The sequence below is a fragment of the Euphorbia lathyris genome, chromosome 2 (genome assembly GCF_963576675.1).
Source record: "Euphorbia lathyris chromosome 2, ddEupLath1.1, whole genome shotgun sequence".
NCBI lineage: Eukaryota > Viridiplantae > Streptophyta > Magnoliopsida > Malpighiales > Euphorbiaceae > Euphorbia > Euphorbia lathyris.
The window spans coordinates 91,137,164-91,145,245 of NC_088911.1; the positions used below are offsets into that span (position 1 = coordinate 91,137,164).

The following is an 8,082-nucleotide window of genomic DNA, read 5'->3' on the forward strand; positions in this document are numbered from 1 at the left end:
CTGTCTAGATATCTATATATATGAAGCTTGTGAGATCAGCTTTCTGTCGGACAGAAGACATTGTTACATATAAGTCTCAACAGTGATATATCAATCCTAAACATATCACTTGACTTGGGGTGGTTTTAAGTTTATTAGTTTATTATAAAGTTTTGTCTCACTTCATGCTTGTATGAACACTTTATAATCACTTTAAACAAACTTACGGATTTCCTTTTATTAGACTTTATTTAGTGCTTAAAAGGGATTGCCTTTATATAGTTATAAAACATATATCTTATTAAAACAAATGATATAAAGAACAATTTATTTACATTAAGTTTGTATCCTAGAACAATTGTCTATAGGACACCAAACCCCAACAGAAGTAAGCTGACTGGGTTCAGTGCTGACAGTGGCAGGAATTTCCTGAGTCAGCACAGTGCTTGGAGCAGCAACATTATTGAGAACTTGCTCGGTTTGGCTTGTAGGGTTGGCAGAAGCATTCAAGTCAGCTTGTTCCTGTAGTGAAGAAACAGAGGCTTGCTTTTCAAGAGAAGCTGGCAGAGAAGAAGTTTGTTTGCTGAAAATTTTTAGCTTAAGTGTAGAAGGGTCTTTGGTCGGCTTCTAGACAGGAAGGTCAATGACAGTTGTCTGACTTGCCTTTACTAGTCTTCTTCTTCGAGGAGGTGTAGTGTCAGTTGGGATAGAATCTACTGAGTGAGGAGGAGAAGTCTCTTCTTGATCAGCATTGAGCTGGTCAGTTTGTTCTTGTTCTTCATCTGCAGCCAACTCAATATTAGTTGGGTCAGCAGTTTCCTCTTCACTGGCTGTCTCCTTAGTGTCATCTTGACCACTTTCTTCTTCCTCCTGTTGATCATTCCCTTCGTCTTCTTCTAGCTCTTCTTCAAGCTGTGTGATGAACTGATCATCCAGTTGCACATTGTCTTCTTGATGCTCAGCTTCAGTTCCCTGACATTGTGTGAAGTGAGAATCACCAGGAACAATGAAGTCAGTGGGGATAGCATCAATAGGGGTCAGCTCTGAAGACTTCTTCTTCTTCAGAGGTTGCTCATCAGCATCCATTGTTTCTTCTGTATCATGCTTATCTTGCCTGCTTCTCTTCTCAGCTGACTTAGGTCTCTCCTGACCTTTTTGAGCAACTGACTTCAGTTTCTTGGCCGGAGACTCAGCATCTTTTGAAGGAGTCCCAACAGCTTTCCTTTTGCGGGCAGCTGGAGCCTTTGTTCGTTTGCCCTTCTTTGGGGCAGTCTCCTCAGCAGACTGATCAGCACCTTTGGCTTTCTTAATCGGTTGGTCAAACTTCAAGGCACGCAGCGCAGCAGCTGTGATCTCAGAGCCTTGGGCCTCAGTTTCCTCGGATAGGTCAATCTGATGGTCTATGAGGATTCTGGTAATGAGTGAGCCCAACCTTAGAGTTCTAGTGCTCCTTTGGAAGCCGACAATTAAGAATATTGGCATGTTGATAGGCTTGTAGGTCAGCATATGCCATATGAAGCATTGCTCAAAGTTTGTTGCTGAGCTGGTGCAATTTATCTTTAGGAAGATATAAGTGGTCAGCAGGTAGTGTGCCATCTTTTGGTGCTGGCCCATTGAGGAACTGGAGATTTCTCCAGAATGGCCATCGGGCTTGCAGAAGGTGGCAGAGTACCCAGTTCCTTCATGATCACCAGTCCTCCTGAGTTTTGTTCCTTCATTCTGAAGGATATTAGGCTAAGGTATAGCAGCGGAAATATAAAAATTTTAGCCTACTTCCTTTTAACCATAGGATCCGTTAATCGTTATTTCATATAAAGAGGGATAAGAAGAAATACCTTTTGAAGAACAATCTACCGTTGTTAATGAAGCGTCCACAACTCTTCTCCGAGTTCCCAAGCACGAAGTAAAACACGGTGAGGTTAAGTTAGAATCAACCGTATGAGATGCAACCAAAATATATTACCTCTAATTAACCAACACAAGATCAAAGAAAAAGGAGATAGATGAAATTAATCGATCGATGGAAGCCGTATGAATTCTTGTCCACGAACTAGGGGAGTCGAATTCTCTTTCTCTCTCTAACTTGCAAATTTCGAAAATCACAAAAGGGGGATTAGGGAGCTTAGTCGAAATTCATGTAGTAGGGGGTATATATAATCACTTGTATCTAAACCCTAGTTAGATAGGAATAGGTTACTTAATAGGAATTCAATTCGGAATAGAATTCCCAATTATTATCTCACTATATATCTAATATATCTAGGATAATAATAAATAACCTAATTGGATAATAATAGGAGTATATTAATCTAATTAAAACTCCTAACTTAATTATCTCTTAATTAATTTAATTCATATTCCTAATCAAATTAGGATTAATAGAATTAAAATAATTCCTTATTTATTATATATAAATTACGGCCCCCTCTAATTAAATGGGCCTTACTGGGCTCAATTGGGCTTCCATCAATTAATAACATCCATCTCTCTTTTGGTTCCAAGTCTTATGTGTGATCCATTAGGTTCTTACTACTTCTGGCCGTATGCAACTATTAAATTAATTTCTTCAAGAATTATATTTAATCTTTGCATAATGGAATGATGTACTGAGTATGTTATTGGCAAGTCTGTAATCATTCCCCCAGACACTACAAGAAAATAGTGATTTACTGACGGAATTTTCCGTCAGTAAACATCTAATTTCCGTCAGTAAAGTGCTTTCCTGACGGAACATTGACAGAACGAATTCCGTCAGCAATACATGCGTGGGTAATATATTTTGACAGAATATTGATGGAATATGTTGTTGACACTTTGTTGACGGAATAATTCCGTCAAAAATTTTGACAGATTTAATCCATCAAAATATTCTGACGTTTTATTTTGACGTTTAAACCGTTGAAACCTTCCAACGTTTATACCAACGTTTTTTCTGACGAAATATGCTAACAAGCTTTAATTTACATTTTTCCACCAGCATTGTATTTCTGTCAAATACGTCTATTTCTACATGTTTCATAATTATTCAGATTATTATAATTTTTTTTAGATTATTATAATTAACATTGATAAATACAAGTTGATTTTATAAATATTAAAACCATATTTAGGTTTATTATAATTAATATTGATAAATACAAAATATATACACACAGAATTAATCAGAATATATCAATAATTATAATTCAAAAAATACTTGTATAGTTACAAAGTAACCAAGTTAACAAGATTTATATTAATCTAAAAAGTGTTAGATTCTATACAAAATGTCCAAAAAAATGCACATTGCGCCATAATAACCTAAAAGGGTTGAGGATCTATATCAACTACCAAAATACATTGATATATTGATATAATTTGATGGCGCGTCTTCATAACGGTTTCGTAACGGTAAAAAGCTACCTGTAAAATAACACAACAGTAAATTGGTTACTGGAAAATTCAGAAGAGGGTTGAATATATGGAGAGCTCTCTACAAGTGAGTGCAGCAGAATCGGCCAAGTTTGAAATTTTGATAGAAATAAAGGTATTAATTGTGAAAAAGCAAAATAAGGCCAAGTTTGATTAATTAGAGAGGAAACTACAGTTGAATAGTCCTAGATAATTGAGTCTCTACACCATGTTAAGAAATCATAATTAAGGAACATGTAAGAAGATTCTAAAATATATGTAGTTTTCAAAATTAGGGAAAATGTCAATTAAATGACATATATGTATCTCATGAAGTTTTTCCTATACACAAATATTACCACATGCCATCGAAATGAACTAAAACAATGCATGTTGAGAAAGCAAACTTGACAGAACCAATCAACCAAAGTGCAATCAAATGATGCTGATACAAATAGCTTAGGCTATTTTGAAATTTCCAATAAATCATGCTGATAATAGCTCGCATACTGAACTAGGCATCAAAAAGTGAAATTGATGAAAAGAGCCCAATGTAGATCACTTCCTAACAAGTGTTGGATAAGTGAGAATATAGTTTGTTTTGAGTTACCTGTGTCCTAAAGTGTAAGTTCTAGTCTTTTTCCACAAATATTGACCCGCTTGATTTTGAAATCAATGCCTGCACAATTTTAAAACAAAATCCAATTTGACAATATTCACATTAATATTTCAACAAACAATTACACACATGGCAATTTACAAACTAGTGCTAGAAAATGAATTGCAAGTAACAAGTGAACTGAAAATTAAGTGGACAATGACAATTCTTAAAAGTTGACAAATGCACTCAAATAAATGAATAGTTAGGTCTTATCTTTCACTCATTCTCCTCAAGGTATAAATAAACTGCTTAGTACTAGAGCATATCTAAAGCCATTGGACTACAAACCCCTTTTTTCATATCCAAGCCTCTCACTCCATTGAGGAAAAAGGCTTTATATCATATGCCAAAGCCAAAAAAATATTTCCATCAATGTTCCTATTTCTAAGGTTAGGCCACTCCAACACCATATCAACAAGGATCTGCAATGTATTAATCAAGCACATCAATACAAATGTTCCTTCTTTATCATCTACACAGTTGAGCTCCTCATTTTCTTATTACAATCCTTTTATTTTGACCCATTTATATCCTGCAAATCCAATTCCAGACATTTATTTCATGTATCATTTTACATACAATCTCTACTTCTATTCATATTTAACTCAGAAAAAATCTAAACATATGCATATACACAATAAACTTACTTTTCATGTTTCACCCTTCCAAATCCGTCACCACTCAACCTTTCCCTTCATCTCCTCGCATTTCCAATCATTGGAATCTTAAGCAAAAAAATCTCAAATTAGTAAAAGAAAAACACAAAACATTAAAAAAAATGGAAGAACAGAAGGAAGGAAGAAAATCAAACCTTTGCCAAGATCTGTCTGCTTTCTTATGTTTGAAACAACATACCACTATTCAGAGGGAATCACCGCCATCGAGCAGGAAATAGCTATCGCATGAATCGAAAACTTGGGGTCAAGAAAATCGACGAAGAAGAGGAAAGAGGACCGTACTGGAGTCGTAAAGAGGACCGGAGCAAAAACACCGACAATGGAAGGAGAAGATTGGTCTCCGTTCCTGAGAGAGAGAGAGAGAGAGAGACGGGAGAGAGAGAGGTGTCCGGAGAGATGCAGGGAACCACCGGAAGCCATGAATGGTGGCATGGAAGCTCCGATTTGCGATCTTGAGAGAAAGGGAGAGAGATGAAAGGGGCGGCTGTGTATAATGAGTCTCAAGCCCTAATACCCAGATTTATGCTCCATTTTGGTCATTGTTCCGAAACTACCCCCATGAATCACATATCACTCCCTCTCATCTTATTAACTTGTTAATTCGGCCCCCCATTATATTAATTACTTCGATTAAACCCCTCCACATCACAACTACCTCCTTTATTTCATTTAAATTCTAAATTGAACCCAAATCATTTTTATTTATTTTAATTAGGTCCCTTGCATTGTAATTTAGCTCTATCTATCTTGATAATTTAACTCATCTAGTTTCATGTAACATATATGTGTATATATATATTTTTTTATGAGACTAGGATTAGTTTTTATTTTATAAATTCACATACATATATAATCCGTTAATTTGTAAAACCAAAACTAAAATAAATCGGCAATGGCTCTTGAATTTTATTTGTGATATACACAATTCTGAAAACCAAAATAAATCGGCAATGGCTCTTGAATTTTAAATTCGATAAAGTATGAATTACATGTGTATTATACAAGCAGTTCCAAACTCAAAAGTAAATCAATTCGAGACATTATCACGAATCAATTAACCTAATTAACTCAAATAAAAAGTAATTAAATCAAATTGAGATGTAACTTCTAGTCCATAAAACTCAAATTAATTTAATTTGACATGAAAATATCATTTAAAAATTTGATAATATAGAAAATAGTCTTTATTAAAAATCCATATTTTATTCATTGTATATGTTTTTTTATATACTTCACTATATATTTAGATAGAAATTATATTATTAGGATGAAGTAAAATATTAATATGCATATGAATTTAAAAAATTCATATAAAAAAATTTAAACTTAACAAGATATTTTATATATATTGAAGATAATTTTGATAAATAAAAACTTATTAAATAACTTAAAACTAAAAAATAAATTTAAAGAAAAATATTATTTTCATGAATCTATCTATATCCAAAATAAAATTAAACATTAAAGTTAGAATAATAGAATTTTTGGTTTAAAAATGTGAAATATATTAATTCTGACGGAACTTTGTCAGTCATTCCGTCAGAAAGTGTTGACGGAATAGTATTTCGTCAACATTTTCGTCAATAATTTTGACGGAATATTTTCCGTCAAAATATAACGTCAGGATCAGTGGCGGGAATGTTCCCGCCAAAATAATTTGATAGAAATTTTATTCCGTCAAAAAATCCGTCAGCCCTATTGACGGTAGGCATATTGATGGAATTCCGTCAAATTTTACTGACGGAATCCGTTCCGTCAGAAAATTCCGTCAGCAATTAGACTTTTTCTAGTAGTGAGAGTCCGTTAAGAAGACAGGTTGATTCTGTCGTTAACCTTTCCGTATTAGTTACAGTATAATTCGATCCTTTATCAACTACATCCTTGAACTGAATCTTATGACTATGGGTGATGTCAAGTCACATATAGCGAGACGTTCGTTTTACTTGTACAGGCCGAGTCAACTCAAATAGATAGGTTAAGTGAAATCTGTATTTCTTACTCTTAAGCTATCACCTTGCAAGGATTTAGAGTCGAGTCTTCCACAAGCGATCCTTGGATGTATCTCCCATTAATCGGGAGTGATAAATGCTCAATCCAATGTATAACTACCCTGACATTACCTCCTGTGACACCCAACCTTTGCCGTTCACACCCCAGAGTCATCTCTGTTAAGGATCGTGGGACAGCAGGATCAAAGTCTCACATTCAGTAATTCAGGATGACCAATTAACATTCCTTTGAGTCTGAGGATTAGTTATACCTATTAATACCAATTAGATGAACAGGTGACAATGATGAATCTACCCATCCTGTTATCTCAAATCTGATCCCCAATCCTAATGAACAACGTTTCATCGGATCTATGTAACTGTCCAGATATTTGTATATATGAAGCTTGTGAGATCAGCTTTCTGTCGGACAGAAGACATTGTTACATACAAGTCTCAACAGTGATATATCAATCCTAAACATATCACTTGACTTGGGGTGGTTTTAAGTTTATTAGTTTATTATAAAGTTTTGTCTCACTTCATGCTTGTATGAACACTTTATAATCACTTTAAACAAACTTACGGATTTCCTTTTATTAGACTTTATTTAGTGCCTAAAAAAGGGATTGCCTTTATATAGTTATAAAACATATATCTCATTAAAACAAATGATATAAAGAACAATTCATTTACATTAAGTTTGTATCCTAGAACAATTGTCTATAGGACACCAAAACCCCAACATACTCCCACTTGGACTAAAGCCAATTGTTTCTAAAACTTATCCCAGTAGAAGTTAAATGACGATCATGTACTTTCTGGGTTAAAGGCTTTGTCAACGGATCTGCAACGTTGTCCTCTGTAGGTACTCTTTCTATTCTCACATCTCCTCTAGCCACAATCTCTCTTATGATATGATATCGCTTTAGGTAGTGCTTGGATGCATTATGAGACCGTGGTTCCTTTGCTTGCGCAATGGCTCCATTGTTATCACAGTGCAGAGTAATGGGATTGACAATGTCAGGCACCACACCTAGTTCTGTAATGAACTTTCTAATCCAAACTGCTTCCTTTGCTGCTTCCGCAGCAGCGATGTACTCTGACTCGGTCGTAGAGAAAGCTACGCTTCCCTGCTTGGAACTCTTCCAACTTACCGCGCCCCCATTCAAGATAAACAGGTATCCTGATTGAGATTTAAAATCATTCTCATCTGTGAGATAACTAGCGTCTGAAAATCCTTCAATTTTCAGATCTCATTCTCCGTACACTAGGAACATATCTTTAGTCCTTCTCAAGTACTTAAGAATGTTCTTGACGGCAATCCAATGCTCGTCTCCCGGATTCCCTTGGTAACGACTCGTTACAGATAACGCGAACGCTACGT

At 35.1% G+C, this 8,082-nt stretch overlaps 1 long non-coding RNA gene across 1 annotated transcript; it reads right to left on the reverse strand.

Moving 5' to 3' along the window:
* Nucleotides 1-3,136: 3,136 nt before the first annotated feature.
* On the reverse strand, nt 3,137-5,202 carry LOC136218939 (uncharacterized). The gene is made up of 4 exons (XR_010683983.1): nt 4,842-5,202; nt 4,678-4,754; nt 3,980-4,048; nt 3,137-3,381 (listed from the first exon to the last, which is right to left on the reverse strand). It is a non-coding gene; the product is annotated as an uncharacterized lncRNA (long non-coding RNA).
* Nucleotides 5,203-8,082: the final 2,880 nt, after the last annotated feature.